Genomic DNA, 10,728 nt, shown 5'->3' with positions numbered 1-10,728 from the left:
AAGAGAAAAGAGCAAAGCCTACAAGAGCTGTGGGATTATGTGAAGAAACCTAATGTGAGGGTCATAGGGTTACAGGAAGGGGAAGAAGACAACACTCAAGGGTTGGACAAGCTGTTTGAAGATATAATAGAGGAAAATTTCCCAGGCCTTGCTCAAAATCTTGATATACAAGTTCAAGAAGCTCAGAGGACCCCTGGGAGATTCAACGCAAACAGGAAGACGTCACGACATGCAGTCATCAGACTGACCAAAGTATCAACTAAAGAGGCCCTTCTAAGAGCTGTAAGACAAAAGAAGCAAGTAACATACAAGGGAAAGCCAATTCGAATAACATCAGACTTCTCTAATGAGACTTTACAAGCAAGGAGAGACTGGGGCCCCATTCTCACTCTTTTGAAACAAAACAATGCCCAGCCTAGAATATTATTCCCTGCAAAACTAAGCTTCGTATATGAAGGAGAAATAAAAACATTCTCAGACAAGCAAAGGCTCAGAGAATTCACCAAGACAAGACCAGCCCTACAAGAAGTACTTAAAACAGCGTTATGCACGGAACATCATAAAAATAACCCACGAATATAAAAACAACCAAAACCCAAAGATGTTAAAGGCCAGATATTACAATGGCTCAAGACAGAAATCATAGCAACAACATCCAACCCAACAGAATGATCAGTAATCTACCTTACCTATCAGTTCTCTCAATAAATGTGAATGGCTTAAACTCTCCACTCAAGAGACATAGGCTGGCTGAATGGATAAGAAAATACAGGCCAAGTATATGCTGTCTTCAGGAAACACATCTAACCTGCAAGGATGCATATAGACTAAAAATCAAAGGGTGGAGATCAATATTCCAAGCAAATAGAAGCCAAAAGAAGGCTGGTGTGGCAGTTCTAATTTCAGACGATTTAGTTTTTAAACCAACAAAAGTAGTAAAAGACAAAGAGGGTCATTATATAATGGTGAAGGGCACAGTCCAACAAGAAGAGATAACAATTTTAAATATATATGCACCCAACTTAGGTGCACCCAGATTCATAAAGCAAACCTTACTGGAGCTAAGCAAATGGATTAATAGCAACTCCATAATCGCCGGAGATTTCAACACCCCACTGACGGCACGAGACAGATCCTCCAAACAGAAAATTAATAAAGAAATATTGGACTTAAACAAAACTCTAGAACAATTGGGTCTGACAGACATCTACAGAACATTCTACCCAAAATCCACTGAATATACGTTCTTCTCATCAGCTCACGGGACATTCTCTAAGATTGACCATATCCTAGGACACAAAGAAAATCTCAAGAAATTTAAAAAAATAGAAATCATACCATGTACCTTCTCAGATCACAGTGGAATAAAACTAGAAATCAACCCTAACAGAAACTCACATTTCTACACAAAAACGTGGAAATTAAACAACCTCCTACTAAATGATTACTTCGTAAATGAAGAAATCAGGACGGAAATAAAAAACTTCTATGAAGAAAACGACAATGGAGAGACAAGTTATCAACTCCTCTGGGACACAGCTAAAGGAGTTCTGAGAGGAAAGTTTATCTCCATAAATGCCTATAACCAAAAGACAAGAAGATCACAAATAGACAATTTAATGAAACGACTCAAAGAGCTGGAAAAAGAACAGACCAACCCCAAACCCAGCAGAAGAAGTGAAATCAACAAGATCAAATCAGAACTAAACGAAATTGAAAACAGGAAAGCTATTCAGGAGATTAATAAAACAAAAAGTTGGTTCTTTGAAAAAATAAACAAAATTGACACACCATTGGCTAAGCTAACGAAAAGCAGAAAAGAGAAATCTCTAATAAGCTCCATCAGGAATAAAAAAGGAGATATCACAACTGATCCCAAAGAGATACAAGATACAATTTATGAATACTACAAAAATCTTTATGCACACAAACTGGAAAATGTGGAGGAAATGGACAAATTTCTAGAAACACACAGCCTCCCTAGGCTCAACCAGGAAGAAATAGATTCCCTGAACAGACCAATCTCAACAGCTGAAATAGAAACAGCAATTAAAAATCTCCCTAAAAAGAAAAGTCCCGGTCCAGATGGCTTCACACCTGAATTTTACCATACTTACAAAGAAGAACTAGTACCTATCTTGCAGAAACTATTCCACAACATCGAGAAGAACGGAAACCTCCCCGACACCTTTTATGAAGCGAATATTACTCTGATACCAAAACCAGGAAAGGATCCAACAAAAAAAGAAAACTACAGACCAATATCCCTAATGAATATAGATGCAAAAATTTTCAACAAAATCTTAGCTAACCGAATCCAGACACTTATCAAAAAAATAATCCACCACGACCAAGTGGGCTTCATCCCAGGGATGCAGGGATGGTTCAACATACGTAAATCTATAAATGCAATTCACCACATCAACAGAAGCAAAAACAAAGACCACATGATTCTTTCAATAGATGCAGAAAAAGCTTTTGACAAAATTCAACACCCTTTCATGATACGAACACTTAAGAAAATAGGCATAGAAGGGACATACCTAAAAATGATACAAGCCATATATGACAGACCCATAGCCAACATCATACTGAATGGGGAAAGACTGAAATCATTCCCACTTAGAACTGGAACCAGACAAGGCTGCCCACTATCTCCACTTCTGTTCAACATAGTGCTGGAAGTCTTGGCTACAGCAATCAGACAGGAAAATGGAATCAAAGGTATCCAAATAGGGGCAGAAGAGATCAAACTTTCACTGTTTGCTGATGATATGATATTGTATCTAGAAAACCCCAAGGATTCAACCAAGAAACTCCTGGAACTGATCAATGAATTTAGTCAAGTCTCAGGATACAAAATCAATACACAGAAATCAGAGGCATTCATATACGCCAACAACAATCTAATTGAGAACCAAATCAAAGACTCAATTCCCTTCACAATAGCAACAAAGAAATTAAAGTACCTAGGAATATATTTAACCAAAGAGGTAAAAGACCTCTACAGGGAGAACTATGAAACACTGAGGAAGGAAATAGCAGAGGATGTAAACAGATGGAAATCCATACCATGCTCGTGGATCGGCAGACTCAATATCATCAAAATGTCTATACTACCCAAACTGATCTACAGATTCAATGCAATACCTATTAAAATCCCATCAGCATTCTTCACAGATATAGAAAAAATAATTTTACGTTTCGTATGGAACCAAAGAAGACCCCGAATATCAAGAGCAATTCTAGGCAACAAAAACAAAATGGGAGGCATTAATATGCCAGATATCAAACTATACTACAAAGCTGTAGTAATTAAAACAATATGGTATTGGCACAAAAACAGGAATATTGACCAGTGGAACAGATGTGAGAATCCTGATATAAAACCATCCTCATATAGCCATCTCATCTTTGACAAAGCAGACAAAAACATACGCTGGGGAAAAGAATCTCTCTTCAATAAATGGTGCTGGGAAAACTGGATAGCCACCTGTAGAAGGCTAAAACAGGACCCACACCTTTCACCTCTCACAAAAACCAACTCACGCTGGATAACAGACTTAAACCTAAGATATGAAACTATTAGAACTCTAGAGGAAAAAGTTGGAAACACTCTCCTAGACATCGGCCTGGGCAAAGAGTTTATGAAGAAGTCCCCAAAGGCAATCACAGCAGCAACAAAAATAAATAAATGGGACATGATCAAACTACAAAGCTTCTGCACAGCCAAAGAAATAGTCATGAAAGTAAACAGACAACCTACAGAATGGGAGAAAATGTTTGCATCCTATGCATCCGATAAGGGACTGATAACTAGAATATACTTAGAACTCACGAAAATTAGGAAGAAAAAATCAAATAACCCCATTAAAAAGTGGGCAAAAGACTTGAACAGAAATTTTTCTAAAGAAGACAGAAGAATGGCCAACAAACATATGAAGAAATGCTCAACATCTCTAATCATCAGGGAAATGCAAATCAAAACCACAATGAGATATCACTTAACCCCAGTGAGAATGGCCTTTATCAAAAAATCTCCAAACAATAAATGCTGGCATGGTTGCGGAGAGAGAGGAACACTCCTACACTGCTGGTGGGACTGCAAACTAGTTCAACCTCTGTGGAAAGCAATATGGAGATACCTTAAAGCGATACAACTGAATCTACCATTTGATCCAGCAATCCCATTGCTGGGCATCTACCCAAATGATCCAGTGACACTCTACAAAAAAGACACCTGCACTCGAATGTTTATAGCAGCACAATTCATAATTGCAAGGCTGTGGAAACAGCCCAAGTGCCCATCAATCCAAGAATGGATTAATAAAATGTGGTATATGTATACCATGGAGTACTATTCAGCTCTAAGAAACAATGGTGATATAGCACATCTTATATTTTCCTGGTTAGAGCTGGAACCCATACTACTAAGTGAAGTATCCCAAGAATGGAAAAACAAGCACCAGATATATTCTCCAGAAAACTGGTATTAACTGACTAGCACCTAAGTGGACACATAGGTACTACAGTAATAGGGTATTGGGCAGGTGGGAGGGGGGAGGGTGGAGGGGGGTGGGTATATACCTACATAATGAGTGAGATGTGCACCATCTGGGGGATGGTCATGATGGAGACTCAGATTTTTGGGGGGGGGGAAATGGGCATTTATTGAAACCTTAAAATCTGTACCCCTATAATATGCCAAAAAAAAACAAAAAAACAAAATGAGAACTAATACCCTTCGTACTATCCTGGATGGATTTAGAGCCCATTCTTCTAAGTGAAATATCACAAGAATAGAAAAACAAACACCATATGTATTCACCATTAAATTGATACTAATTGATCAACACTTACGTGGACATATGGAAGTAACATTCCTAAAGCGTCAGGCAGGTAGGAGGGGGAAGAGGGGATGGATAAATTCACACCTAAATAAGTATGGTGCATGATGTCTGGGGATTGGACACACTTGGAGCTCTGACTTGGGTGATGTAAAGGCAATATATATAACCAAAACGTTTGTACTCCCATAATATTCTGTAGAAAAAAAGTTTATTAAAAAATAAATAGAAAATCTGAATAAAGCTAACATTACTAAAAAAATGTCACAAGCACTAAAATGTCTATTTAAAGAAACAACATTCCCAGATGGTTTGATAATGTATTTTGTCAAAACATCCAGGAACATATATTCTCTATGTTAATCTGTTACAGATAATAAAAATGGAAAACACCTCTATAATTAATTTAATGAATCCAATTTACTTTATTTCAAAACAAATCCAAGACAATAGGAGAATAAGAAACTGTAGGGAAATATCACTAATGACATAATGGAAAAATCTTAATAAAATTTTGGAAAAGAAAATCAGGAAAGCAATATAAAAAAATCACATTATGATCAACTAGGATTTATTTCAGTCATTTCATTATTTTAAATAAGAAAATCCATTAATAGATTTTGGTTAAAGTACACTTAACATCATTTCCTGCTAAAATTAAATAAAAATAAATGATAAAGGTGATTCTTAAATGAATAAACTCACAAGGACATGACTAAAAGGAGAGGAGACCATACACATCTGAGAAGGTGAGATGCAAAGATGGAACAATAAGGGCAGTCCAGTCCTACACTGGAAGAATGGTGAGCAGAAAAGCCATGCAATGTACACTGGACAAATTCTGAAAGGCCCAGGAATTGGCAAAGCAATGTACCTCTAAAAGTGAGTGTGAAGGAAATCCTGGAAAGTGTATGTTTGTTTAAATATTTTTTAAAGATGTAATTTGATTCCAGATCCCAGATGCCAGTTCAGGGAGAGGTAATGGTTGTCTCCTTTGTGCTGCAGAAGCCTCTGCAGTTTGTACATTGAGAGATGCAAGGAACAGTTGAGGACGGGGTATTGCAGTGAAAACACAAGAATTTGGAAAAGCTCCTTTACATATTGAAAGATAACCCACAAAACCTCAATTGTCATCTCTAACGTAGTTCCTAAATTTATGGTAGCTATTTATTTATTTATTTATTTTCTCTTTAGGGAAGAGATTGGAAATTTTCTCTGAGAAGTCTGACTAGCCTGAGAAAACAAGTAAATATACCACTTATCCCTGAGAGTTTCCAAATGAAAGAGATCCTTTAGATCTCTCCATGATTAAACATACAGTCTACAAGACACTTCTATTTGTACGTTTTCTATATAAGCTTTTCATTGATTCAAGTGCCAGCAAAGATCACACAATATCTGAAGGGAGTTCTGATACGTTAGAAATAAATCAAAGAGGTAACAATAACTATAAGCCATAACAGATACTTTTTATAAGTATATTTTTATAACTATAAGCCATAACTATAGTTTTTTATAACTATAAGCCATCTTTTATAACTATAAGCTATAATTTTTATAACTATAAGCCATAACAATAATTTTTTTCTTTTTAAATTTTTTTTAATTTCAAAATATGAGGGTAAAAATGTTTCCAGTTACACGGATCACATTTGTAATGCATGAGTCAGAGCTAAGTGTGCCCATCACCCAGATTTTATTTGCAGTACCCATTTGGTGGGTTTCTGCCCAACCTCTCCACCCTGCTCCCCTTGCTTGATTTACATGAAATTTTACTTCCCTCTCTGCAAATGTGTGTTCATCAGTTAGTTTAAATTTAATAGAGAGTGCATGTGGTGTTTGTTTTTCCATTCTTGAAATACTTCCCTTAGGTGAATGGTCTCCAGTTCTATCCAAATTGCTGCAAAAGTCATTAATTCATCCTTTTATGGCTGAGTAGTATTCCACGCTATACATATAGCACATTTTGTCAATCTGCTCATGGACTGATAGGTTCTTGGGTTGATTCCAGATCTTTGTAATTATGATTTGTGCTGCTATAAACATTTGAGTGTAGGTGTCTTTTTGATAAAATGACTTCCTATCATTTGGGTAAATACCCAGTAGTGGGATTGCTGGATTGGATAGGTAGGTCTACCTTTAGTTCTTTGAGGAATCTCCATACTGTTTTCCATAGAGGTTGTACTTATTTGCAGTCCTACCAACAGTGTGTAAGATTTCCTTTTTCTCTGCATTTACGCCAGAACCTATTATTTTTGGACTTTTTAATGAAAGCCATTCTAACTAAGGTAAGATTATATCTCATTATGATTTTAATTTGCATTTACCTGATGATTAGTAATCTTGAGTCTGTTTTTTTTAAGTTTATTGGCCAATTGTCTATCTTCTTTTGAAAAGTTTCTATTCATGTCTTTTGCTCACATTTTAATCTAGCTGTTTGTTTTTTTTTTTTTGGAGACAGAGTCTCACTTTTGTTGCCCAGGCTAGAGTGAGTGCCGTGGCGTCAGCCTAGCTCACAGCAACCTCAAACTCCTGGGCTCAAGCGATCCTCCTGCCTCAGCCTCCCAAGTAGCTGGGACTACAGGCATGTGCCACCATGCCCGGCTAGTTTTTTTTTTTTTTTTTGTATATATTTTTAGTTGGTCAATTTATTTCTTTCTATTTTTAGTAGAGACGGGGTCTCACTCAGGATGGTTTCGAACTCCCAACCTCGAGCAATCCGCCCGCCTCGGCCTCCCAGAGTGCTAGGATTACAGGCGTGAGCCACCGCGCCCGGCCTAGCTGTTTGTTTTTCATTGCTGATTTATTTGAGTTCTTTGTAGATTCTGGATATTAGCCTTTTATCAAATGTGCAGATTGTGAATATTGTCTCCCATTCTATAGGTTATCTATTTGCTTTGTTGATTATCTCCTTGGCTGTGCAGAAGCTTTTCGACTTAACCAAGTCCCATTTATTTATTTTTGTTTTTGTGATTGCCATTGGGGTCTTCACAATTTCTTTGCCTAGGCCAATATTTAGAAGAGGTATTCCTACATCTTCTTCTAGAATTCCATACATTTAAATGTGTTCTACATCTTGAATTACTTTTTTGTGAATAGTGAGAGTTATGGATCCTGATTCATTCTTCTACATGTGGCTATCCAATTTTCCCAGCATCATTTGTTGAACAGGGCTTCTTTTCACCAGTGTATATTGTTGTCTGCTTTGCCAAAGATCATATAGCTGTATGTGGATGGTTTAATATCTGTTGTGTTCCATTATAAGATTATTTTTATCTTTGTTGGAAGGGTCAGAATTTCAATGTCATGGGAGAGAGAAAAGAAAAAATACTGTGTATTTTCCAGGAGGCTTTTCAAGAACTTTTTGGTAAAGATGATTAGGATGAAGTCTTTCAATGTAGTTTCCCCTTGCAACCTTTTTAACATACTTCAATAAATAGTTGGGCAGCAATTTTTAGTTCTTTTGACAAAATGCCATGTGTCTAAGACTGTCCACAAGGTGATCCAGTTATATTTGAGTAACAATCACAAATAAGTATCAGCAATCTTTTGAATATTTTCTTAAAATTGCTATATCTTAGTGGATATTTTCATATTTGGGGATGTGAGGTGTGGAATGTTAATCTGACACATAAAACATAGCCTCCATGAAGAGATGGCTGCTCTTGGAGAGATGGCTATCCATTTTCCTGATTTACAAAAACCCTATATCTCCTTGTATAGGAGAATTCTAAATCGAGAGGCAGGAGATGAATTACTTCTCTAACTTCTTTCATGTGGATAGGGTTAGTCTCCTTAAAAAGGTAATTCATGACCAGGACACTTGCTGATGTTCGTTTATTTTAACCAGCTATATCGATCTTATAATTAGTGGAAATTCTTACCTCTTAGAAGTCCATGTCCATTTCAGAAGATGTTGTGAATATTTGTCCTTATCCTTGTCTCTACAAGTACTTTGGTGGTAAGTTTAAGAAGCTGTATCTGGAAGTGCTAGTCAAGTGCCACTTTAAATGAAAAGTCTAACTTGTTTAATAGGATTGGGAGTTCAAAATTAAATATTCTTGTATACTTCCTTACTAAATCTCTGTAACTCTCCAGGGGAAACATTATTTAGACTATTAACCCATATAACATATTTATTTTTTATCTGCTACATTTCAGACTCTGTTTGGCCCTAGGGAAACAATTATTAATATGACATTACTTTACCTCCCAAAGGGATAGCAATCTGATGTGAAGACAGCCATGTAGCAGATAAATCTAGTATAAGTGGAAGGAACTGTAATAGTTCTGAGCACAGAGTAGCCTCACTTATACAAGCCCATGGAAGCAGAGAATATTTGTTGGAATGAAAAACTCGGGCCAAGCGTGGAAAGATGGTTCTGAGTTTACCACATGCTTATGGTTTTTTAAAAATTTATGATAATATGATTAATTTTTAAAAGCTTATTGTGCTCTAACACATTTAAAGTGTACGCATAATATGCCAAAATAAAAAAAGTATATGATTCAATAGTTTTTAGTATAGCCATAAATATGTGCTATTGTTACCATAACCAATATTTAGAAGATTTGCAACACCTCAAAAAGAAATCCTAGACTATGTGGCTAACACCCTCCTATACTTGCCTTCCACTCCCAGCCCTACTAATCTACTAATCTGCTAATATACTCTCTTTATGTAGATTTTCCTTCTATATGATTTTCCTTTTATATGAGTGAAATCATATAGCCTGTGGTCTTCTGTGACTGGCTTCTTTCAATTAGCAAAATGCTTTCATTTAAACATAGAATTTCTGTGTGACTCAAGTATCCTCCTGGGTATATATTCAGTAAAAATGAAAACATATGTTCTCATGGAAATTTCTACATAAATGCTTCTAGCAGCATTATTCATAATAGCCAAAAGGTAGAAACAACTCCAATGTCCATAAACAGACAAATGAATAAACAAAATGTGCTATATCTATGCAATGGACTATCATTAAGCCATAGAAAGAAATGACATGCTGTTGTTACACACACATACTTCTTTACCTGTGCTCTGAGACTGTGAGCATGAAGGATATGAAACAGGTTAAGATTGCAGTTAGCACCAGCCTTTGTCTACCTGAACTTCCATTGTTGACAAAAATACTCTTTCTTATTCTTCCAAAATCTTCCACCAAGTTTTTCAGACAATAAGCCTGTCTGAGAAAATATAAGGATATATAATTGGCTTTGATTCAAATTATTTTATCATGTTGAATACAGATGTAAGAAAACATAATGGAAAAAATATTGTAATTCCAGAACACAACAACCCATGACACAATAGAGGAAATGATGTCTCTTCAGTTAAGCTTGCTGAACACCAGTCCTTTCTACCCCCACACTAGGAGAGGTGCCATAGAGATGTAGAAAAAATACTTAAAACAGCAGTCAGTGCAGTGTAGGCAACAAAAAATTTCTGTTCCTTCCTCAACTGTCTGCTTCCAGTGTTTCAAACTTTTCAATATTTAGATTATACTATACCTTTTCTAGTACTATAAACCAGATCATCACTGCTATGACACAGTTGATATTCACCATTATATTATTTTGTACAATATCTAGAGTTAAATTTGATCTATTTCATCTCTTTTCCTCTCCCTCACCCTCTCTCGATCTTCTATTTATCACTATCTAGCTCTTTCTTAGAAAACTGTCTATGCCTAATTGAGGTTAAAGAGTTAAGATTTTAGTGTCCAGTTTTCAAGAGTGTAGTGACACATTCCTTTTTCACCCAAATTTCAGCTTTATATATCTCTCATTTACTATTAATAGTAAAAAATTTAGATGCAGATTTTTTTTGAACAGTAAAATAAATCAAAGTTAATTTAGTTCTATCACTCATGCTTTA

This window comes from Microcebus murinus, chromosome 4, assembly GCF_040939455.1.
Source record: "Microcebus murinus isolate Inina chromosome 4, M.murinus_Inina_mat1.0, whole genome shotgun sequence".
In the NCBI taxonomy this organism is placed as follows: domain Eukaryota; kingdom Metazoa; phylum Chordata; class Mammalia; order Primates; family Cheirogaleidae; genus Microcebus; species Microcebus murinus.
This window is presented reverse-complemented; position numbering follows the sequence as displayed.